Raw genomic sequence first — 26,978 nt, forward strand, 5'->3', positions numbered from 1 at the left:
CTTGATTATAGAGTTCACTTTATCAATATTTTTGTTCTTTAGCGAAAGGCCACACGGGCGATAATTTACGGCGTCGTAAGAGCAGTAAACCCATTGGTTGACTAACTCCTCCACCAATTGTAGATGAAATAGGAGTTAGTCAACCAATGTCTCGTCAGGTTTACTGCTATTACGTCGCCGTAAATTATCGCCCGTGTGGCCTTAGCCTTATGTGACTATATTTGATGTTAAAGGTTTCTTTTAATCCACAGTACGTTCTATTCTAGATATATACGTCTGCTAGTTTCCCAAAAAATACTGTATTAACTGAAAATAACTTTTTTGTAGGAAAATAATCTTTTAACATTCACAAAATGTGAATTTTTTAAACATAAATGTAAAAAAAAAAGTTTGTCCTAGTTGGATCAGAGAGAGCAGCATATGTGCCTCCTGATGAAAGACTAATAAATTTCGAAACCGGTAGACGGGCTTGCTGCACTCTCTGATTGAACTGGAATATTGATGCGGCTGTAGTTTCGTGGTGCAAAAGAATTGAAAATGGTTATTCATTTTTGGTTTACATTTACTCCGATTAGAGTACAAAGGGAACCATTCTCGTTGGAACTTTATTGTGCTGAGCAGATGGGACGTGAATTATAAATTGTAAAATTCCCTCATCTTCCTTAGTCTCAGCATCCGTTTTGGCTTGCAAATTGTAGAATCCTCGGAAGTGTTACCAGAGAAGGTTCCTATTGTTTTCAGTCTGGTAGTTTGTAGAATAGCATTTTTGGATGTTGTTTTATGTGCTATTAGATTGAAAACTTAGTTTTTTAATAGCAGTTGCCGCTAGGGCATCCCTGCCATTTCGTTCGTTGCAATCCGTGACTGCTCGCCGGGGTTTGTCCTAGTTGGATCAGAGAGAGCAGCATATGTGCCTCCTGATGAGAGACTTATAAGTTTCGAAACCGGTAGAGGTGCTTGCTGCACTCTCTGATTGAACTGGAATAATGATGCGGCTGTAGTTTCGTGGTGCAACGAAATTGAAAATGGTTATTCATTTTTAAATGTAACAATTGAATTCACAAAATTTTTTCAGAAAGAACTGTTAAAAACGCATTGGTTATAATATGTTCTCTTTTTGAATAAATTTATTTTCTTACTCTCTCTTTTTAATTGTGACAATATCGTTTCACTCCACCTAGTGAAATATTTTTTAGGTTGCGGTATTAGAGTTTTCTGAGACAAAAGATGACGCATAATGCATTTTGTTACAACACAAAGCTAAATATTTTTGAGTTAATGCACTTTTGACCGGGATGTGCAATATGTGAGTTTTCGTAAAAAGTATCTTTGTTATTTTCACGGTCATCTTCTGTTGACAATGAAGTCGACTTTACTAAGTAACAAGACATTTACCCAAGACACATACTACAAATTACACTATAATCTGATTGCAACTGGCTGAATTATTAATATCTAGAGAGCGGAATATATGCAACACAACATTACCAAAATATGCGCATATATATGCATTACTTTTACTACAAATATACAGGTATTTCTTCTAAATTTGTCTAAATATGCAAATGCATATTAAAAATACTTAAAAATAAAACAATATATTAAGTCGTAAGATCTTCAGAAAAGTTGCCTTCAAAAATACGTACAACTTTCCTCAAACAATCGAAGCCCTCATTTTTTTCTAAAACATTTTTTAATTTATTTCTAATTGTAATCCCTGTATTTCCGGGAATTTTTTGACAATGAGCAGAAAAAGTGTTAACAAGATTAACCGAATCACTTAATTGTAAATTCCTTTGTTCTAATGACTTTATTAGATCTGGTAAAAAACTAAAATTAACTTTTATGAACATAAGTTCTTTAGCAATTTGTACGTTACTTAAAGAACAAAGTACGTTACTTAAGCTGAAGAACAAAAGCGGAATTGTCTACAATTTGATGGATTTTTGTATTTTGATGCTTCTCTCTATGTCCGTCTTTATAGAAGTAAAAGCGAATGTGTCGAATAAAAACACTCTTTCCAGAAAATTTTTTTTATGGGACATGATGCTTTTGTTTGTCAGTTCCTCATTTAAAAAATGAAATGTGAAAATGAATGTAACTTACGATTTTGGAACAGGCCTTGCAAAATACTTTGTCCCCACTTAGCTTTAACTCGGGAAAACACTTTATCCTAGCACTTTTTTGAATGGTAGACATATTTAAATTTAATATATACCAATCACTTCAAAAACACTAAATACGATACAACGTTTACTTTAAACAAATGTTGGCCGAAAACTGACAAAATAATTATTAGACCCTTAAAAGCAGGTAGGTACCTACGACTTGCTACGCTAATAAAATAATATTTTTCTGGGAACACCCATAATTGTTAAATTCAGGTAGTAATGGGAAAGTCCAGATGAGCGATAGATAGATATACAGGGTGTAACAAAAATACAGGTCATAAATTAAATCACATATTCTGGGACCAAAAATAGTTCGAATGAACCTAACTTACCTTAGTACAAATATGCACATAAAAAAAGTTATAGCCCTTTGAAGTTACAAAATGAAAATCGATTTTTTCGAATATCTCGAAAACTCTTGGCGATTTTTTACTGAAAATGGATATGTCGCATTCTTACGGCAGGAGCATCTTAAAGAAAAATTATAGTGAAATTTGTGCTCCCCATAAAAATTTTATGGGGGTTTTGTTCCCTTAAACCCCCCCAAACTTTTCTGTACGTTCCAATTAAATTATTATTGTGGTACCGTTAGTTAAATTCAATATTTTTAAAACTTTTTTGGCTCTTAGTATTTTTTCGATAAGGCAGTTTTTATCGAGTTGCGGCTTCTTTTTTAATATGTTTACATAAAAATTTTATGGGGGTTTTGTTCCTTTAAACCCCCCAAATGTTTGTGTACGCTCCAATTAAACTATTACTGCGATACCATTAGTTAAACAAAATGTTTTTAAAACTTCTTTGCCTCTTTGTATTTTTTCGAGAAGGCAACTTTTATCGAGATATGGCTTCTTTTTTAATACGGTTCAAAATATACCTAAAAATGTAAATCATACATAAATTTTCATATTTTTACTAAGTCTCCATAATCGTACTTAACCATATACAGATATGTGGTGGATTTGAAAAATATTCAAAATATCTCGATAAAAACTGAATTTTCGAAAAAGTACTAAGGGTCAAAAAAGTTTTAAAAATATTATGTTTAAGTAATGGTACTACAATAACAATTTAATTGGAACGTACACAAAAGTTTGGGGGGGTTTAAAGGAACTAAACCCCCATAAAATTTTTATAGGGTGTCCAAATTTCACCCTAATTTTTTCTTAACATTCTACTGTCATAAAAATGCCATATGTAAATTTTCAATAAAAAATCTTTAATAGTTTTCGATATATTCGAAAAAATCGATTTTCATTTTGTAACTTCAAAGGGTTGTAACTTTTTTTATATGCACATTTGTACTAAGGTAAGTTAGGTTCAATCAAACTATGTTTGGTCCCAGAATATGTGATTAAATTTATGACCTGTATTTTCGTTACACCCTGTATAACGAGCTCGTTCATATCGAAGTTATAAAATTCCAACTAAGAGAGGAAAATGTTAAACTTTTATATAATTTATTTTTAAAATATGCAAAATAAATCGTGTTTAGCTTAAATATGCAATATTGTGTTTGTTGTCTGAAAATATGCAATATATGCATCTATATGCACTTTGCATATATTCCGCTCTCTATTAATATCTATGCTATTAAAAAAAAATCATGTACTTCAAATTCCCTCCTGAACCTATAAAGTTTTAAATTCTGTTTTGGAATTTCGAACGAAAAGACATACTATGAGCATCTGTTTATACGGTCTTAATTATACCGAATATGTTCAGTGTCTGATTATATTTGTCAAATGCCGCTGCGAAGATATTTAGTTACCGTCTCTCTTTTTAATTCGTAGCTTTTCTTTTTTGCCTGTAGAAATTTTAAAATATTTGCTTCTATTGGTAGTTCTGAATCAATACATCTATTGGTAGACCGTTTTACTACGAGTAAAATAAATACAAATTCCCTTAGCATGGGATCGTTGAGAAGGATTTTTTCTGGATCTTTTTGATCTGGGTAGCAGAAGGAGAGGTTAAATTCAACGGCGTACCACCATACGTTTTAGAGTTAAAAACCTTTAGAGATCAAGTGTATCTTCCGCAGTAGTGTTGTTTGGTGATACTAAGCAGTCAATGAAATAGTACAAGGTAATCAGTATTTTCCGGTAAGATATAAAAGCCATGAAGAACGGAGAATTAGATCTGAACCTCCCTATAATCTTATAATTGGTCTTCAGAGATCTGAGTTGCAATATGCGGTAAAAAGTGTTTTAAGTTGCAGTTTATGTAGTTTGTGGTAAAAACAGGATAAACTGTAAGTTATAATATTTTTTGTTCTGTTTTTCCTTTTGAAAGTAATGAAAACTATTTGGTAATGCCAATTTTTTAACAAATAAAAATTGTCAGCGTTTAATGGAAATGGTATGAAAAATTCGACAATGTATCTGGGTAGGTTATCTTTTTTTATTTTTTTTGTATGATACTCTCATAATTAAATGAGAATATGTTTTTATTGTTCTTTAAGATTTAATAGTTTAAATCTTAATAGAACAATAAAAAAAATATTCTCATTTAATTATGAGAGTATCATACAAAAAAGTAAAAAGAATGTGTGTGTACTTTGTACGCACGTAAAAAGTTATACTTCTATTATACAGTGAGCAAGTAAAGGTTGGAATAAATTATTTTCTCGAGAATGGACGATTTTGGAAAAAAATCCCAAAACAGGTCAATTTTTATTTTTAAATTGCGACTTTTTGGCATATGCATCATACTAGTGACGTCACCCATCTGGGCGTGATGACGTCATCTTAAAAATTTTTAAATAAGAATAGGAGTCGTGTGATAGCTCATTTGAAAGGTAATCTAATTCTCTATTCAGCAATATAGACAATAACATATTTATTTATACAGAGTGTCCAAAAAAAAATTTTAATTAAATTTATTGACAAAAAGAAAAATGTGTGTAATTTATTTAACTTACAATACATTTTACTACTATCAGAAAACAGGAAAAAATGTTTATTTGGCAAATAAATATTGGTTTTTGCTTAAATTCAATATCAAAGCCACCACCCACCTTCCTCTGGACAGTTTGAACATTTAGTTTAAGCGAAAAGCAACGAATACTTTTCAAATAAACATTTTTTTCTGTTTTCTGAGAGCAGTAAAATGTATTTTGGATTAAATAAATTAAATGCATTCTTCTTTTTATGTCAATAAATTAAATTAAAAAAATGTTTTCTTGTACACCCTGTATAAATAATTATATAAATGTTTATATTACTAAATAGAGAATTAAATTACCCTTCAAATGAGCTATCACACAACTCCTATTCCCATTTAAAAAAATCATCGATGACGTCATCACGCCCAGATGGATGACGTCACTAGTATGATATGTATGCCAAAAAGTCGTAATTTAAAAATAAAAATTGACCTGTTTCGGGATTTTTTTCCAAAGTTATCCATTCTCGAGAAAATGAATTTATTCCAACCTTTACGTGCTCACTGTATAATTTCAACGAAATTAATATCCTTTAAACAGTTTATTTATATTTTATTTAAATATTAAACTAATGTTAATACTTACTACTTTTCAAAAAATTTTATTAAAACAGTACCAAAAATTAAAAAAATAAAAGAATAAAACACACACAAACAAATTGAAAAATGGCACAAATGATTTCTGAACAATAATTATCGGAAAAAATTTTAACTAAATACGTATTTTTTTAAATAAATATATATAATAAATATTTTTACAATCGTAAAATGTATAAAAAAATAAAAGTTTCTAGTGGGGTTCGAACTTGCTTATGTTTGCGCAGTTAGTATTGTAATTCATTCATCTTACACTTTTACCCACGGAGGCACATGCATTATGTGGGAAGATCGATGAACTAAACGGCTTAAACTTTTGACAGTTCTGAATTTAACCAAATTATTTTGATTTTTGTAGAATATTGAAATATTAAAATTGGTAGAACAAAACATAGAGTAATAAAACAATATATTAGGTGAATATTGATAGAAATTTTGATGGTAATCAAATTATGTAAATCAAAGCATTACATACTATTTTGGTATGTTCATTTTAAATTTTCCAAATAGGTAGGTACCTATGTAATCTTTTATTAGGGTACTGGAACATTTACAATTATTACACTCAAAAAAATTTAGTTCGTAATATTGATTAACAGTGATTACTGAATAGTATTTCGTTGTGACAACAATTTAATTTGTTGTTTCAACGAACTTTTAGACATTAACGAATATATTTGGTTATTGTCACAATGATTGAATAATAATTGTGAGAATAACTAGAGTACATTAATCAATAACACTCAATTTATTCAGCCAATAACTTAGTTTCGTATATTTAATAAATAAATAAATACTGTTAATTCTGGCAGCAACTCACGTTCTTGATTTCGTAGATGACAAGCAATTACCTTGGTTTATCGTGACAACGTACAGATTTCATTAAAACAATGTACAAATGTTGTTAATATAGAGTAATATATGATTATTGAATAGATGTAAATTGATTGTTGTGACAACGAATGCATTAATCAATCTACTACTGCATTTAATACACACAATCAATGCGTCATTGTGAGAATAATCGTAGTTGTTGAGACAATAAATGTTTTGCTTGACCATTTGAAAGTTAACGGCTTTTCCTTATCGTGATACCCCTAGCTTCTCTGTGTTACCGAAGTGCCGAATAATAAATTGCATTTCGTTTTCAAGTGTAGTCCGTAGTAGAAGGAAGTTTTTGTGTGTCTATTATCGTGAAATTTCGGTCGAATTCTTTTTAAATGTATTCATTTTTTTCAAATCCTGAGAAGACTAATTATTATTTTTAAAAATTTAAATCCAAAATAAAATATTACACAGTATTATCGAGGGTCTGAAGTCCCTGAAAACCTCTATAATGATTATTTTAATAAGTCACAGGGGTGAAAAAGAGAAAATTTAGTATGATTTTTAATTTCAAATAGGCATACCATTTAACATAAACTTTTTGTTTATTCTAAGAGACTTTCTGCCCTCGGTAATAATGTAATATTTTATTCTGCGTTTAAATTTTTCAAAAATACTTAATAGTTTTCTCAGAATTCCAAAAAAATGAATGCGTTTAAAAAGAATTCGATCGAAATTTTGCACCTGCGCTCTCAAAAAGGATTAAAGTTTTATACATTTTTGGAATCACTATTTCAAACGCTTTTAAATAAGCTGTCACATGACGTACTTTCCCATTAAAAAAAATCAAAGTTACGCCGCGCCTGTCACCTGAAGAGGGATCGTGTAAAGTTCGAAACATTGATGTTATAATATACTTTGATTATTTTAAAAATCGACCTGTCCGAGCGTTTTACTTATGTGCTAAAAATAAATAAGTTAATAAGAGGGCGGGGGGAGTGTAACACTTATTCCAGTACATTGTATAAGTGAAATCATATGAAAAATCACACAGTGTAAAGTCCTTTATGTTAAGGACACAAAAGGGGGATTTAAAAAATTATTATTAATCAATTAATATTGGGCTATTGCATTCAGTAATTATTAATATAAAATACGTTCATAGTAGGAATGAACGAAACTGATTGTAAGAATAAATAGAATTGATTGTAAGAAAAACCGTATTTATTGTGGGAATGAACGGAATTAATTGTAACAATAAACGGAAATAATTGTAGAAATAAACGAAATACGTTAGGAGAAATAACACTGTTATTGACAAAACGAATAGTCTTCGTCGGTCAATTAACGACGTTGTTGTTTCAATAAATAGTGTTCGTTGACTCAGTGAACACAGTTCGTAATATCAATAAATAGTGTTCGTTGACTCAGTGAACAGAGTTCGTAATACCAATAAAGTGATATTATGGTATACATAATGAATGTTCATCCATTCAATAAACGTAATACATTGGCTCAACGAACGAAAATAATGAATTGATGAACATCGTTTTGTTGTCCCAATAAAACCAAGAATTGGACAAATTTTAAGTATTGCGTTTGTTGTCTGAATTAACATTTTTCTTGATATTACGTACCTTTTTCGTTGAGTGTACGTACCTGTCGCTTTTAAAAACTATTTAAAAAGTCACTACAATTATAAACTTGCTTTTTTCTCTACCATCACAGCAATAAAAACGAATATACACAACATTTGTTTATCCATAGTATCCAACAATTATTGACAGATGATTTTAACACCCAATAAGATCACGTATAACGTTTGAGCGACTAATAAGATAGCGTCGATGTGCTAGGGAATGTAAAAATTCACCCTCGTGTCTAAAGAAGTATAACTTCAATAAAAAAATAACCTACCCAGATACATTGCCGAATTTTTCATACCATTTCCATTAAACGCTGACAATTTTTTATTTGTTAAAAAATTGGCATTACCAAATAGTTTTCATTACTTTCAAAAGGAAAAACAGAACAAAAAATATTATAACTTACAGTTTATCTTGTTTTTACCACAAACTACGTAAACTGCAACTTAAAATACTTTCTGCCGCATATTGCAACTCATATCTCTGAAGACCAATATTTATAAGATTATAGAAAAACAAGATAAGCGACCTAAGAAAATTGTTTATAACTTGTTTTCTTTGTTTCATTATTCAATTTTTCTAGTTTAGCTGTAGTAGCTATCATCATATCATTTTTTCTCTCTAATTGAATTTTTGTTAGTCCGTCCCACCTTGACTTTACCTTGATTTTATCAAAAATAATTTGCAATCAAACATTACAGAGATTAAATAATTAAACCCGTTTTAGAAAGGCAATCTCCAAGTTTAGGATTCATGTGCGTTTAAATTTATTTGATATACTATAGCTATTCCGCATATACATCCTAAAATTGTGGATTGCCTTTCTAAAACAGTTTTAATTTAATCTCTCTAATGTTCGATTACAAATAATTTTTGATAAAATCGGTATTACGGCACTACATCTCTCATAAGAACTGCATTGCCTATGTTCCTTATGGGCTCCGTGCGTGACCATGGTGGGGATACATGAAACTATGCCGGCGCCCGTAGCGGCGAAATATGACAACTTTGGCGAATAATGATTGAATAATTTTTTTCTTCGACCGTTTAATAATATGCTCATTATTCGCTATTTTTGAATAGATAATAACACCCATTACTTTATCCGTGAGTCATGGTTCATTACTCACGGGCTGAAGTTACCCACGGGTCATTACTCACGGGCTGAAGTTAGGCTCGACTGGCGAATGTCACTTTTAATATTAGTCTTAAAAAACTGCAAATAAACTTACTTACTTAAACTTGTTTATTTAACACAATAATTATTGTAAATACAGGGTGAGTCATGAGGAACTGTACATACTCCTACCTCGTATAAAGGCCCCTATGGGGAAAAACAAATGACCATTAAAAAGTGTCTGCTCCCATTGTTTAATAATATACAGGGCGAGTTTCACATTTTGACAGAAATTTGTATTCGTCATAATTTTTGAACGGTCAGATCGATGTGTCTCTTATTTTGGTCAATCGTTACACTATTGCCACCTAATCAACTGATTTATTCAAACTAGAAAAAAATCAGGTCCGGCTTTAAAAAAATTAGTTCGTTTGGGTCTTAGAAAAAATTTCACCCTGTATACGCTTTTTGAAAATTCTAATATGAATTTTACAAATTAGACAAATAGGCAATTAAAATAACTTATTTATTTTTTCCGCACACGATTGCTTAATTTTTTATAAAAAAAAATCAAATTTGATTATGAATTAAAAGTTTGGTAAAGTGAACCATAGATTTAACAAAATTAACTTTTATTACCAAAATTAATTTTTCTTTGAACAAATATTTAATTTATGTTACCACCAATCAACTGATTTATTCAAACAAGAAAGAAATCTGGCCCGAATTTAAAAAATAAGTTCGTTTTGGTCTTAGAAAAAATTTCACCCTCTATACGCTTTTTGAAAACTCTAATATGATTTTTACAAATTAGACAAATAGGCAATTAAAATGGCATATTTATTTTTTTCCCCACACGATTACTTAATCTTTTATAAAAAAATATCAAATTTGACTATGAATAATTAAAAGTTTGGTAAAGTGAACCATAGATTTAAAAAAAATAACTTGTATTACAAAAATTAATTGTTTTTGAACAAATATTTAATTTATGTTATCACCCAATCAACTGATTTATTCAAACTAGAAAAAAATCAGGCCCGGATTTAAAAAATAATTTGTTTGGGTCTTAGAAAAAATTTCACCTTGTATACGTTTTTTGAAAACTCTAATATGAATTTTACAAATAAGACAAATAGGCAATTAAAACGGCATATTTATTTTTTTCCCACACGATTACTTATTTTTTTATTAAAAAATCAAATTTGACTATGCATAAAAAGTTTGGCAAAGTTTTTGCATATATTTAAAAAAATTAACTTTTTTTACAAAAATTAATTTACAAAAACAACGTTTTTCTTAAAATTAAAAGTTTTACCATATTTTTTTTTTTCTATAACACGTCTAGATCTAAAACTTCCCATAACACTTCTTTTGGACTCTATAGTTTAACATAGACGTGATCAAATTGATAAATTTTAAATTTTTCCATAGTCTTCGCAATGGTAAGAGGTATGTGCTGTAAATATTTCAGAAAATACAATATTAAAATGGAACAGAGTTGTAGCGAGTTAAACTTTTTTTTTTTCATTTTTAGGTTAAAATTCCGATTTTGACAAATTTGATTTTTTAATAAAAAATTAAGTAATCGTGTGGGGAAAAAATAAATACGCCATTTTAATTGCCTATTTGTCTTATTTGTAAAACTCATATTAGAGTTTTCAAAAAGCGTATACGTGGTGAAATTTTTTTCTAAGACCAAAACGAACTATTTTTTTAAATCCGGACCTGATTTTTCTCTAGTTTGAATAAATCAGTTGTTTGGATGGTAACATAAATTACTTATTTGTGCAAAAAAAATTAATTTTTGTAATAAAAGTTATTTTTTTTAAATCTATGGTTCACTTTACCAAACTTTTAATTCATAGTGAAATTTGATTTTTTTATAAAAAATTAAGTAATCGTCTGCGAAAAAAAATAAATATGCCATTTTAATTGCCTATTTGTCTAATTTGTAAAATTCATATTAGAGTTTTCAAAAAGCGTATACAGGGTGAAATTTTAAGACCAAAACGAACTAATTTTTTTAAAGCCGGATCTGATTTTTTTCTAGTTTGAATAAATTAGTTGATTAGGTGGTAATAGTGTAACGATTGGCCAAAATACGAGACACATCGATCTGACCGTTCAAAAATTATGACGAATACAAATTTCTGTCAAAATGCGAAACTCGCCCTGTATATTATTAAACAATGGGAGCAGACACTTTTTAATGGTCATTTGTTATTCCCCATAGGAGCCTCTATACGAGGTAGGAGTATGTTCAGTTCCTCATGACTCACCCTGTATATTAAAAATTAACCTTTAAGAATTTTTAACTGTAACAATACGTTGGTGTATATTTTTTACTTTTATACCTTGTTTAACATTATGAATTTTGATGTTTACCATTTTCAATGACAGTGACATTAGCGTATTTGGTGTGTTTATTGGAATTTAAAACTTATATTTTGTCTATTTTATAAAGTAATCTTGTGTTATATATTCTAAATATATTATAACATATTCTAGATAATTATATTATATTATTGTATATAGTTAAATATAAATGTGCATTATAACTTTTTAAAAATACGTCCACGCACCGGTAATAGCAATTTTCTATTTATTACAATGACAGTAGGTACAAAATACTTATAATTTTTCGGAAATAAAAATAATTTGAACTGAATATTAGGTCTGGATCCCGCGTATGAAAAAAAAGTTGATTAATAGCAAGCTGAAAATTTGTTAATAGCTTAAGGGTGTCTAGTCGGATAAACTTTTATATATGGGAACACTGGAACAGGGTCAGTTTTAATTGTGGAACAGGTTAAAAATTTGGAAAGGTCAGAACACGAAAACGGCACATTAATTTTGTCCGACAGAATAGACTTAAACTCTCCGAATAGAGATTAAACTCTCATGCAAAAATCAGACTGCTATTTAGCACCTGTCATAATTCCTGTCATTTGACATATTCTACATGTTCCACTCATTAAAACGCCCATTTTGTGATAAACAGTAGTCTGATTTCTGCATGAGAGTTTAATCTCTGTTCTGAGAGTTTAGGTCTGTTCTGTCGGACAAATTACATGTGCCGTTTTCGTGATCTGACCGTTCCAAATTTTTAACCTGTTCCACAATTAAAACTTTCCCTGTTCCAGTGTTCCTATATATCAAAGTTTCTCTGACTAGACACCGTTAAGCTATTAACAAATTTTCAGCTTGCTATTAATCAACTTTTTTTTCATACGCGGGATCCAGACCTATATTTCTTGTTCTGTCTTTAACAATACATAGTTAAGACAGCATTGCTAATTAATAGTAAGCAACCAATTATTCAGCCGTGTACTATTGGTACACACAATTTATTTTTGTGACTTATAATTTTATTCTCGAGTAGTTGATAATTATGTTGTTTTATATTTTGCTTACCTTATTATTGCCGTTTTGATCTTTATTATTTATTTTTATATTTTCATACTGACTTCCTTTCCTTCCCCGATCTGATGATATATTCCTATCGTCATCTATTTCCATTTTGTGTTACAAACACACCACAAAAGTAATAGTTCAATAGACCAAGCTAAGGTTAAAATCTGGTAATAATTCACACTGCCTAATTGCTTTAGATGTACACTTAATTAATGCTAACACCGACAACTAAACTATAATGAAAAAGTGAAGAAAAACCCTTAAAATTGGATATTTTCTTCAGAGAACTTCAGAATATACATTTTTTAATTTGACGTTTATTTGAAACTCGAACTTAACAAATTTTATCAAAAACGGTAAACAAAAATATTACATTAACGTCAAATATGTCATATCTGTATCATATGTTTAACGTCAAATTGTGTTCGCCAAAAATTTCAGGTGACTACGCTAGGTGTCGCGTCAGTCATGCACGGAGCGAATGCTGTAAAGTCAAGGTGGGACGGACTATAGTAGGAATGTCTTGAGAAGAACCCCCACATATCTTCCGACTCTTAGCAACGCGGACTCAAACTATGTGGGCCTCAAAAACTGCCTATTGTTGTGTTACAAAGAAATGGAAACAACTTCATTAAAGATACATACTACTTTTTGTAAGGCCATGTTTATTTATTATTCAAACGTACCATGCAAGAACAAGTATTACCTAATTAAATATATTTTAATATCTAAAGAGCTGGCCTAACAAAATTTACTCACACAGAGTTATTGTTGAGTAATCTGTCATACCAACTCCTTTAAGATAATTAGTGATGGGTAGGTAATTAGTCATAAACCCGCCTCACGCTTTCTCTGGAACAAGCCAGCTGGCATAAATATCCATATCTACTTTTTTAGATATTGTGGTTATGATAACATATGGGTCTAGGACATTTCATCGCCTCCAGTTCATCGCCGCCGTTTCGATGCCGCCAGTTCATCGCCGGCCGATTCATCGCCGGCCGTTTCGATGCCGCCGGTTCATCGCCAGTCAGTTAATCGCTAACTGATATATTTCCAAATTTTCGACCAATTTTCGACAGTTACATTTATTATTTATTTTTAGTATTAATTAGGAATTCTAGCCCTCTAGGTTGGGGGTTGGGCGATGGGCTAACACCTCATTCCCGTAAAATACTAAAGTTGTTACAAGTCCACGCGCTATGCCTCGGATCCAGGATGGAACTTACGGAAAACGAAACAGGCTACGGAAACGGACGATGATTTTCGGAACATGGAATATTCAAGCAATCTCTACAAAACATAATATTTTTGAAGAACTAAAAATTAATCGCATAGATGTCTGCGCTCTAACAGAAACAAAAAAGAAAGGAACTGGAATGGAACAAAAGGAAAACTACATTCATATCTACAGCGGAGTGAAGAAGGAGAACAGAGCAAAGTCAGGAGTATCATTTGCAATACGCAAGAAATATAAGAAAAGTATAAAAGATTGGGAATACGTAAATGAACAAATTTTAAGAGTAGGTCTAAAAATCTATAACAGAGAATTATAAAATATTTGTTTTATATGCTCCTACCGATGATTCAAACCAGGATGTAAAAGATAAATTTGAGGAAAGCCTAGCGGAAACCATCTCAAAAATCAGCAACCGAAAAGGGATTATCATGATGGGAGAATTCAATGCCAGAACTGGGTCAAAGGTAAATGACGACATTGTGGGAAGATTTGGCGAAGAAACTGTTAACAACAATGGAACAAGACTTGTGGGACTATTTGAAGCGTATTCCTTACGGATAACGAATGGATTTTTTCTACACAGATCCATCCATAAATACACATGAACTCAGCCAACCCGACAACTGAAATCGATTATAGATTACGTCATCATGAAGCAGAAATCATCAATTGTGACGAAAGATGTACGAGTCTATAGAGGTGCAGAATGTGGAACTGACCACTTTTTACTCAGAGCAGATCTATACTTTCCATATATCTTGAACAACAAAATTGAAGAAACCCAGGAAGAGATTACAGAAGAACACCCGCCTCAGTACAAATACAACATCGATGCACTGAAAGATAATTCAATCTCCTTTCTTTTTAAGTTAAGGCTGAGCCAAAAGATAACCAATACACAGTTTAATACAAGAACAGCAGATGAAAAATATGATCGGCTAAAAAAGTGCTTACATGAAGCTGCATTCGAAGCGTTAGGGGAAAAATCCTCAAATAACACTCATCACCCTTGGTTTACAGATTCTTTAAAAGAAAAGACGAGGGAAAAAAAAGAAGCATATCAAAAATGGCTCAGTACCAATTGCTCAGAAGACCGAAAAACCTACGCAAGAATAAGAATGGAAACCAAAAAAGAAGTGATTAAAACCAAAGAAAATATGTGGCTAAAGAAATGTGAAGAAACGGACACTCTTATGGGAGGAACAAAAAGCAGAGAAGCTTGGAGAACAATATCAAATACAAGACAAAACGTACAAGAAAGAAATATCCCTTATAAGTATAAACGAGTGGGAAACATACTTTAGAAACCTATTGCAAGAGAATAGACAGGAATATGTAAGGCAAACCATCATCGCCCCAAACAACCTGGAACAACTAGAAGATATAACTATTCAAGAACTAGAACTAAGGTTAAGAGAAATGAAAAACAATAAAGCTCCTGGTCCTGGAGGTATTCCAATTGAACTCATTAAGCACAGCACGACACAGGCAAAAGAAATTTTAGTTGAAATATTCAACGGATGCCTTTCAGGCAATAGTGGCGTGCCCTCTGAGTGGAAAAACTCCATAACTACCCCTATATACAAAAAGGGTGGTAGAAAAAATTGTAATAATTACAGAGGCATTAGTGTGACCAGCTCAGTTGGAAGACTGTACGGACGAATAATAAAGAAACGGATAGAAAAGGAGTGGCAAGATTCCGAAGAACAAAGTGGATTTAGGGCAGGTAGATCATGCACAGATAACATTTTCTGCATAAGGCAATTACTAGAAAAACGTTCTGCTAGAAATCTAGAAACTCACATGGTATTTGTAGACTTAAAAAAAGCATACGATACCGTTCCTAGAGAAAAAATGTTTGAGGTATTACAACAAACCACTTTAAATAGAAAATACATCCAAACAATAAAAGATCTCTATGCTAATGCAACAACAGCAATTAAAATTGGAACGAAACTTTCAAATACCTTTGAAACTTCAAAAGGTCTTTTGCAGGGATGCTGTCTGTCGCCCACTTTATTTAAAATTTACCTTACACATGTGTTAAAATATTGGACTAGGAAATGCCAAACAATGGGAATACCAGTAGGAGATTCTTATTTGTATACGTTGCTATTTGCTGACGACCAAGTTGTGATTGCTGCTGATAAAGATGACGCCAGTTACATGATTAGAAAATTGAAAGAGGAGTACCGAAAATGGGGCTTGGAAATGAGCATGGAGAAAACTGAATACCTTGTAGTCGGAGGTGATACTGAAGACTTAGAATTAGAAGGGGAATTCATAAAAGGATGTGATGAATTTAAATATCTAGGTTCTATTTTTGACAAACACTCCACATGCGATCAAGATATAGAATATCGAATAAGTCAAGGAAGAAAAGCTATAAACAGCTGAATGGCATTTGGTGGAGTACAGGATTGCAAAATCAAACAAAGAAAAAAATCTACCAAACTACCGTGGAAGGAATTGTCCTGTACAACTCGGAAGTGTGGGAAGTAAAAGACCGACAAAATAAACGACTACAAGCTTTAGAAATGGACGCGCTTAGAAGAAGCTGCAGAATATCTAAACTGCAGCATATCCCAAACGAAGAAATAAAAGAAAGAATGGAAGTAGAAAATGATATTATAGACAGAATAGAACAAAAAAGATTGATATGGTATGGGCACGTCCAGAGAATGGGACCAACAAGATGGCCCAAGAAAATGATCCAGTATGCACCACCCGAGAGAAGAAAAAGAGGCAGACCGAAGAGAACATGGTTACAAGATGTAGAGAAAGCAATGAACAGTAGACAACTCAACGAGGAAGATATTCGTGACCGAAAAGCATGGCGAATAGGATGCGGGAAACGGCGAATGCTGTAGAACACCCGATATGTATATAATTAGGAATTCTAGGAAATGCTAGATATATAATTCCCGTTGCCATACTTAATCTTTTAATAGACTTTTAAACTTTGATAATATCAAATATAATTTAACACTACAAATTTAATACTGTTTAGTATCAAATTTAGGGGAAGTAGAAATAGAACAGTAAATTAATATAATAATATTGTTTATCTATTTATTTGTCATAAGTTTTGAACTGAATTTAACGTCGTGTCGTGTCACCTCCCATAATACAAGATCAACTGACTAACTGGCGATGAAACGGCCGGCGATTAAATGGACTGGCGATGAACCGGCGGCATCGAAACGGCGGCGATGAACCGGCGGCGATGAAACGTCCCATTCCGTAACATATGTTATCATGATGCCTTTTTTGCCACTATTTATTAGTTTTTATATAGCTGCTACAGTAATTAGGCAAGTACTTGAAGCTGTTTTCTAGAATACAATTTAAAATAATGGACGATATTAAAGATTTTATATATTCTAGGTTTAATGGAAGAAAGATGTCAACATAAAAAAAAAGATATTTAAATGTACAAAAAAGTGGATAAACCGATAAAATAGAAAATTAAGCAAATGAAAAAAAGGGTAAAAGAACAGTGCGCAGAAATAGAAGACTACCAGAAAATATATGAGAATTTAACACACAAAAAAAATTGAAGAATTCAAACACAAAAATATAAAAATGATACCGGGAATACTGAAAATAGATACAACTAGGAAACTTGTATTGGATACTAAAGAAAAGTTAAAGAGATTGACAGAATACATCAATAAGTTGTCCAAAGTCAATGGAAAAAAACAGGTTGAAGTAGAAGTAGAAGATGGTGTTGTTTTAAAAATATTAAAAGAGGAAATTAAAATGACATTCTTCTTCTTGCAGTACTGTCTCCTATCGGAGGTTGGCTACCATCACAGCAATCTTAACTTTGTTGGCTGCAGCTCTGAACAACTGTATTGAACTGCACCCATACCACTCCCTTAAGTTTCGCAACCAGGAAATCCTCCTCCGTCCCACATTTCTCTTTTCCGAGATTTTTCCTTGGATTATGAGTCTTGGCAGAGAGTACTTTTCTCCTCTCATTATGTGGCCTAGATACTCCAGTTTTTTCGTTAGTATGGTTTTTATGACTTCGCATTCCTTCCCCATCTTCAGCAAAACATCTTGGCATTAAAAACAGCTAAAGTGGCAAATCAGTATTCATCAGTAGTAAGAACATATAATTAAGCTACAGTCATTTGAAATGTGGTGTTACAAAACGATGGTAGAAGAGCATGGATACAGAAAAAACGAACACGGAAGTATATGAAATGGTAAGGTCGATAATATATAGAAAGACAACAGGAGAAAGATAGGAAAAGCAGCGGTAGATGGAGTAAAGATAGTGATGTTGATGACGATAAAGAAGAAGTATTAAAGATGCAATTATTTTTTACTTAACAGTCATTTAAAAGTTGGGAAGATCAGTTTAAATTATACAAATTATCAGTTTGCTTTATTTTCAACTGTTGTATCTTGCGAATTACATAATTACAAAAATAAAATATCCAAAAAAAATAATTTACGTTCCCTAGACCTACCTGTATCTTTATATGGGAAAAATGCTTACAAGGGAAATAGGATATTGAATTCTATAGTAGAAGCAACGTGTTCTGCATTAATGCTTTCACAAGAACCCCAAATAGAATATGAAAATAAACCGAATCATGGAATTTAAGCTTTCAGAAATGTAACAATATCAAACGGCCCTTCAGGGCACACGTTTGTATGAATAAATGACCGACATAGGAGAGCAGAGTAAAATATATATAATAATTATGTATTTTGTAATGTATGTAATTATATTTATTTATTTATTTTTTTATTTATTTATATTTAAAGTGACGGTTAAAATTGTCTTAGATATAGCATTAGGCATCACAAGACTTCTCACACAACACGTGGGTTGCTCAAGTCCGGAGGATATGTTCTTACATTACGGACAGTAATTAGCAACTCGAGTTGTTAAATCAAACATAATAATGTAAATCTATCATAATTGTGCAAAATTTAAAGGGATTCTGCCCACACATTTTGTTTTAGCTCAGCATGTTATAAACCTGTTAACAGCACTGATGATGATCTTTTTAGATCGAGAACGTTTTATGATTTTGATGTGATCCTGTAAGGGATTTTAATAAATATATACCTTTTCTAAGGGATTTAAAAAAATAGTGATTAATGGTATATTACATAATTTGCAAAACCAAGATATCTACGTTGTATTTTATAGATTATGAAGAAAAAATTGTCAAAATTTAACTAAACAAGAAAAACATGTAGAAACCGGCAAATCAAAGGGTTTTTAAATAATTTTCAAATGAGCATTTGTAAATTAAAATCCTTCTAGAATATTCGACACACTCTTAAAAACTTTTGAAATTCTAATAACCCTAACATTAACCTACTTTTGTTTTTAAAATATGTTAATTTGCTAAGCGGGGTGTAATTAACCGTTACCACTCAGCTAATAGCTTTATTACCTTAAGAGGATAGGCGCAAACTTTCGGCTCCAATGCTATTTAAATGCATTCATTTTGTTTTCTAATCCTGAGAAAACTAATACGTATTTTTGAAAAATTTAAACGCAGAATGAAAGACTACATCACTACCGGAGCGGGGGTGGAAAGTCGCTGAAAAATTCTATAATGTTTATTTTAATAAGTTACAAGGGTGAAAAAGAAGAGAACATTTAGTGTGATTTTTAATTTCAAATATCTCACTACAAAGAAACTTTTTTGTTTATTCTAAGGGACTTGACAAGGTTGCAGGAATAATTTGAGTTGTTTATTAAATAATATTTATAGTGTACAGTGAAACCCCGATAAGTTGGTCTTCGATAACCCAGAAGTCCGGCTAACCCGGACCGATTTTCATCAGACAAAATAAACATTTTTCAGTTTGACTGAGTTTTGTACCAAAAAATGAACAATACTGTATACAACTGTACGTAATTTAGATGTACTTACTGTGCATGTCTATTTCATGTTTTTGCAACTATAATGGAGTTTGTCTGTAAATATACCGAATTTTATTAATTTTTACCATATTCTCCGGCTAACCGGGATTTTCGATAACCCGGATCGGCCTCGGTCTCGATTAATCCAACTTATCGAGGTTCCACTGTATTTGATAAATAATTGATTTAAGACGTAATATTAACAAAAAATTATTTATTGTTTATTATTTATGGAATATACAAGCAGAGAATAGACCAGGACATATTCTGTGATCCAATTATTTTGTTGTTTTTTTTTTATTAATGGCTTTGACATAGCCAATTAGCCAGACTATTTGTTTTTTTTTGTATGGTATTACAATAACAATTTTAAGTTAATATCTAAGCCTACTTATTATCTAAATTTACAGGTTGTTATAATATATTAATGAATACATTTTTCAATTTTGTGTGATATTTTTACAATTTTTAATTTTATTATCTAAGCCTATTTAAAATTTAAATTTACAGGACGTTACATATTCGTAAAGACATTTTAACGTCTGCTTATTTTTTGGAAAAATAATTTCGTTTAAATTGACAGGTAAAGGACAATTTAGATCAATTAACTTTTCATACATCACTTTAATATTTTGTCTGTACTGTCCACACTCCAATATTAGGTGCTGTAGATCTCCCATTCCACCACAGGCGCAATATGGGTTATCACTGATACCTATGCTGTGTTTGTATGCTGGGGTGAGTGCGTGATTTGACCTCATTCTGTTTATTGTTTTTATAAATAGCCTATTTGATTCTTGTTTAAACCATCTCTCATTGGGAATTAGTGGTTGGCAATTTCTAAAATTTATTCCCGTTGTACTTTGGTTATATACACGTTGCCAATTTTGTTTGCAATGGTTTTTACTGATATTATCTATATCGGTTACTGGTAGAAGTATATTGTTTATGTTTCGTTTGGTTAAAGCTGCAGATTTAGCTAATTTGTCGACTTCTTCATTTCCAAATATTCCAGAATGTCCTTTAACCCAACAAATAATAATTGAACTACCCGAGGAAGTAATATCATAATATAGACTCTTAATTTCTATCTCAATGTGGTTTAGACTTTTTGTCGATTGGATAGAAGTGAGTTTGTCCACAATACTTCTACAATCGGTGAAAATGATATAATTATCCATACCAACAGAGGCTATATATTTTAGCGCAAGTAATAAAGCTGATAATTCGGCAGTATATATTGAAGCTTCATTAGGCAATCGGCATGATTCTTTGTATTCAGAATTCCAGTGATATATTGCACTTCCGGTTCTATTTTGAATTTTTGAGCCGTCAGTAAAAATATATTGAAACATAGGCCACTTGTCTTTAATTATTTTGTTGATAATACTGCCTGGAAGGTTTGAATCCATGTAATTTGTTTGTATTATCTTGGAAAAGAGAGTTTCAGGAGGTTTAGTGTAAATTGGAGGTATTTTATTTTTGTATATTTGGTGTTCATACATTGTCAATTTTCTATAGCTTTCAACGTATATGGGGGTTTTTTTAGTACACCAATATTTGTGGCTTAAATCTAATATATTCAAGTTACGAATAGTCCTTAAGTAGCTGACGTTTTTTGAAATAGCTCTAGCTACAAACTTATCTGTACAAAACTGTCTACGTAGAGTAAGTGGTGGTTCCTTAGCTTCAATCTCAATAATAGTAATAGGAGTAGATTTTAAGTAACCGAGACAGAGTCTCAAACATTTATTCCTTTGGATTTCAACTTTATTAAGATATCCTGTTGACGCAGACCCATATAAATGACAACTATAGTCGAAAATTGGTCGAATCATTGAGCGATAGAATAGCAATGCAATATTCGGGTCAGCTCCCCAACCGGTTCTACAAAAAGCTCTAAGGATATTCATAGAATTTTCTGATTTCTTTATAATAGAATGAATTTGATCCTTCCATAACAATTTACGATCCAAATAGGTACGTCCCAAGATATTTAACACAATTTTTTATCGGAAATTCTATTCTACCTAATTTGAAGGTGCCTTGAGGAATTTGGCGTTTTTTGGAGAAAAAACAAATTTCAGTCTTTGTCGTTCATATGGATAAACCTAGAGAATGGTAATCATTTTTTACACAATCTAATGTAAATTCAAGTTGACGTCTACAAATGTCTAGAGAAGAATGGGAGGTGTACAACACAACATCATCTGCAAATTGTAAAATATTAGAGTGTGGAGGTACTATGTGTTCTAAATCTATATTGTACAATGAAAAAAGAAGTGGACTTAAAATACTACCCTGTGGTATACCTATACTCGTTAACCTTGGTGGTAAAAGGTTCTCGTTTATTTTTAAGTAAGTCCATCTATTCTTGTACAAGGATACAATGAAATTTGAAATTTTAACTGGCATTCCAAGATCTACTAATTTTTTATAAAGAATGTCTAAATTGATGTTATCAAACGCTGAAGTTACATCTATAAATGCTGCAGCTGTCGACGCCTGATTTGTAAAATTGACCTGTAAAGAAGAGACTAGGGAAGTGAGAGCATCTTGTGTAGATCTGGATTTTCAAAAGCCGTACTGAGATTTGGGAAGGATATCTTCGGACTCAAGCCAGTATTCAAGCCGATTTTTGATTAATCTCTCTAGAGTTTTTAGTATAAAGGAACTTAAAGATATAGGTCTGTAAGATTTAACTTTGTTATCTGGCTTTCCTGTTTTTTTTTATAGGTAATACAATATAGTCCTTCCATGCTTTGGGAATTAAATTTTTGTTTTGCCATATAGTGTTAAAAATTTGTAGTAATGATAGTTTGTATTCTGTAGGTAGAAAATATAGCATAGAATATGATATACAGTCCATCCCTGGAGATGAACTATTATTTTGCTTGAGTCCATGATTTAATTCCCATAATTCAAATGGTTTCTCTAGATTGAAGTTTTCTCTGGGTACGGTAACTGTAGCTTAATTTATTTGATTTGGAACCCAAGGAGGTGAAATCTTGAAATGGAAATCTTCTATCCATGCAGCTTCGGTGTTTATCGGAAGTTGATTGGACTGCTTTCGGTTTTTGTAGCGATTTACTTTCTTCCAGACGTCGCTGATTGGAGTGTTGGAGTTTAAGCTTTCGCAGTAATTTATCCAAGTTTGTTTTTTTCTAATTTTAAAAGTTTTCTTTGCTAAGGCATCTAATTTTTTGTATTCAATTAGATTGTGAAGATTAGGATTTGTTTTATAACGTCTATATGCTGTTTTGCGGTTATTTGCAGCTGATTCGCAGTTATTATCCCACCATGGTTTTGGTAGCTTGTTTGTAGGATATTTGTTATTGTTGTATGATTTTGGAATTGAAATGGTTGCGCATCGGTTTATTTCGACAACTAATTCTTCATAAGTTTGTGGTTGTTTTCCCGAATAAAAGTTCGATGAATACAAATTCCAATCTGCTTTATGCAAATTCCATCTTTTGTGTGTATTGTCACCAGGTTGTATTGCTTGTTCCGAGTTTTCCAAGGCGATGATCAAGGGTAGATGATCAGAACCATGTAGATCTTGAATAACAGACCAAATTAATTTAGATACAATGTCCTGGGTACATATTGTTATATCGATTGCTGATGGGCTGGAAGTTAGTGCAAGAGTTGGAGAACCATCATTTAAGTATAATAGATTACATTGTTCTATCGCCTCTAATAGGACTTTACCGTGAGTATCATTATTTTCGCAATGCCATGTTGTGAGCGTTGAAGTCTCCACCAATGATGAATGGAGAAGGAATGTGTTAAAAACAATTGACCCATTCTTCAACCGTTACTCTAATACCTGGTTCTTTATATACGGATATTATATGTATAGGTTTCTTGATACACGAAAGTTTAACAGCTATGCAATTATAAGTAAAATTATAATTATCCAATAAATTTATCTCTTCTGTAATTATTTTATTTTTAATTAAAATTGCTGTGCCTCCGTACCCATCAGGGCGATCAGATCTAAAACAATTATATCCTGAGAAGTTATAAAATTTTTCTGGTTTAAACCATGTTTCTGATAACATGGCCACATATACATTTTTCTGAATAAGTAAGGCTTCTAAATTTGGTTTATTAGAAACTGCTGAGCGACAGTTCCATTGTAAAAAGTTTATAGGGTTAGTTGTGTCTGACATGATGTTTGACATAGTAAGTCTTCTTGTGAGATCGCTGCCGTACTTAAGTATTTATTAATATGTTGTGTAATCTCTGTTTTTGATTTGTCTAAATTTTCAGTGAGTTTTAATGAACTAATTATATTAAGAACCAATTCTAAAATTACATTATTTAATTGTGATGGTACTCCTTGTGTTTGCAAGTTTGTTGTATTTGTATGCTCTGTATATTTAGACGTATTATAGATACCACCTTTTTGTGTAGGAATATTTTCTTGAGAAAGTATTTCTTTTCTAGCTGATTCCAAAGGATTGGGAGAATTTGGCCGGTGTCGCTTAAAATTTATTTTTTCTGGGTTATTACTGCTAAAGAACATTTGTGAGGAGAATTTCTTTGATGATGAAGCTGATTGATTTGGAATTACTTGATAAGATTGCTCATTCTGATTAGAATCGGTTGGTAAGGAAGAACTGCTATTTCTGGCAGCAATATTGGCATATGAAACTTTCGGAATTTGTTTACATGCATCAAAGAAATTTAGATTTAATGATGACATCGTATTCTTAATTTGTTTCTGTCTAGAAAATTCAGGACATGAACTTAGGTGTGTAGTCAAATGATTACCTTGACAGCTGAAACAAGTTGGAGTATATTCATTTACAATCTTTTGTATTATGGAAATCATGACATTTATTGCACCTGGGACGTGCTTTACAATTAAATCCAAGGTGTCCAAAACGGAGACAAGAGAAACATAATAGAAATTTTTGAACGTAGGGTTCAACGTCTTTGATCACTTTATTAATTGTGATATATTTAGGAAGAGTTTGTGCTTTAAAATTAACAATACATGATTTTGTTGGAACTTTGTCTATTATTGTTTTATCTTCGATATGTTTCTCTACCTTTCTATTTATTCTTCTAACCGAAACTACTTCGAACTTACAGTGCATATCATATTGTTTAATTTTATTTTTGATATATTCTTCTGAAAATTCTATATCTATGTCCCTAATTATACCCTGTCTATGGAGTATAAACTTCGGAACGTAAACATCTAAATTGTTGTTTGTAAACAATGAGCAAGCTTTTTGATTGATTAAAAAATTGGCTGATTGATAATCTTTAAATTTAATTCTAATTCTATTCTTGCCTATTGAATCAATACTAGTAATTTTGTTATCTAAATTCGAAAAATTAGACAGTATAATGTCGCCAATTTTGATAGCATTAAGCTGACCTTTAAAGTTCGGAGTATTATTTTCTATATATGCATGGAAAGGTCCTACGTCACTGCTCTGATATAGGAAATGTTCTCTTATATTGTCTGTAGAATTATCAGATTTATTACTTACAGTTTCTCCTTTATTTTTTGATTTACCGTCCCATGTGTTATTTATATTGATGTCACTTTTCTCTATATTATCATCTTGATCCATCCTGTTAATATCTGGAGGTTTATCTGGAGGTCTCCCTGCATAGTCCATATTAAATTTAAAAGTTTTTAAAAATTGAACACTTTGTCGCTTCCAATTGACGTCTCCAAACGGAAACCCCAAATGGGGTAAAATAGATACAAATACAATTAACTTCTAGGTTTTTCTTGATCACTGGCAATAAAAAACTATTAAGGATGTAATAGATCGAGTTTTACAAGCCCAAAATATGTTATTTCGCTATTTAAATAGTAATTTTCAGGAGCTGTTTTTTAGATGACTGTATTTGACGTCTACAAAAGTCAAAAGTGTATTTTGTTGTTAAAGATGTTCAAAATATATCTAAGCGTTCCATAGTAACAATATATTATTAAAAAAATTACTTTATCACTTTTCCTCTTTTTTCGATTAAGTATCTATTAGTTGTTATTGTATAGTATATAAATTATTGTAATCACTGAATACATAGTGAAAAAATAATCATATAAATAACTAAATTAATAATTTAAGCGATTATACAAGTATCGGGTATCCAAGAACATTAAAAAGCCATCTCTAAGTTAATGATGCCAAGGTCATTGTCAACTAATCTCCTACCAGTGAGAATTTTACTACACGTAATTTGCCGTGTAAAGAAAGAAAAAGTAGGGATAGTCGTAAAATATTTGCTCCTACGCGTGTCAACTATCAAGTAGAATGAACACAAGTCTGTACTAAATAACTAAAATTGATCAAACGGCAAGAGATTCTACAAAGGAGATTTCCTGAAACATATATATTGCGGAAAACATCCCTTAGCAAGTTTATTTACTTGGCATCCCTATTAGGAATCTTGAACGTGAATGTAATGGAGAGCTTAAAGGCTCTTATTAATTCGAAACATTGAGAAGCTGAAATTGCTTGGACGGCCCAACCTAATTTGATCCAGTATTATCCACAACAAAACTTGTTGCGGTTTTAAACATTGTATTAAAAAAATGTAATTACCTTTTTTTTTTAATCTGTAGGATATATCAAATAGGCCTGGATCCCACGTACCAAAAAAAAGTTGATTAATAGCCAGCTGAAAATTTGTTAATAGCTTAATGATGTCTAGTCGGACAAACTTTGATGTATGGGAACACTGGAACAGGGAAAGTTTTAATTGTGGAAAGTGTGATCCTGACAAGTTTATGTTTGTGAAAACTAGCAGGTTGTTTTTAAGTTTATTCAATAGCAAACTTTATATACTATATGAAAAAACGTTTGTCTGACAAATATGTTGGGCATTGTAATAAGTCCCATACGTAGAATATTATGTCAAACAACAGGAATTATATTGGTCGTAAATAGCAGTCTGATTTTTGCATGATAGTTTCGGCGGGTGTAATTTCCTCACCAAAATAATCTCTTGCCTACGTTTGGAAGGGTATGTCATAATCCCACAGGTATTTTCTTTACCAAAATCGAAGTGGTTATTTCAGGTAGTTTTTACTAAAGGCATGAAAGGGAATTATTTATATACCTACTATAAAATTATAGTAGGTACCTATAAT

Source organism: Diabrotica virgifera, chromosome 4 (assembly GCF_917563875.1).
Source record: "Diabrotica virgifera virgifera chromosome 4, PGI_DIABVI_V3a".
NCBI lineage: Eukaryota > Metazoa > Arthropoda > Insecta > Coleoptera > Chrysomelidae > Diabrotica > Diabrotica virgifera.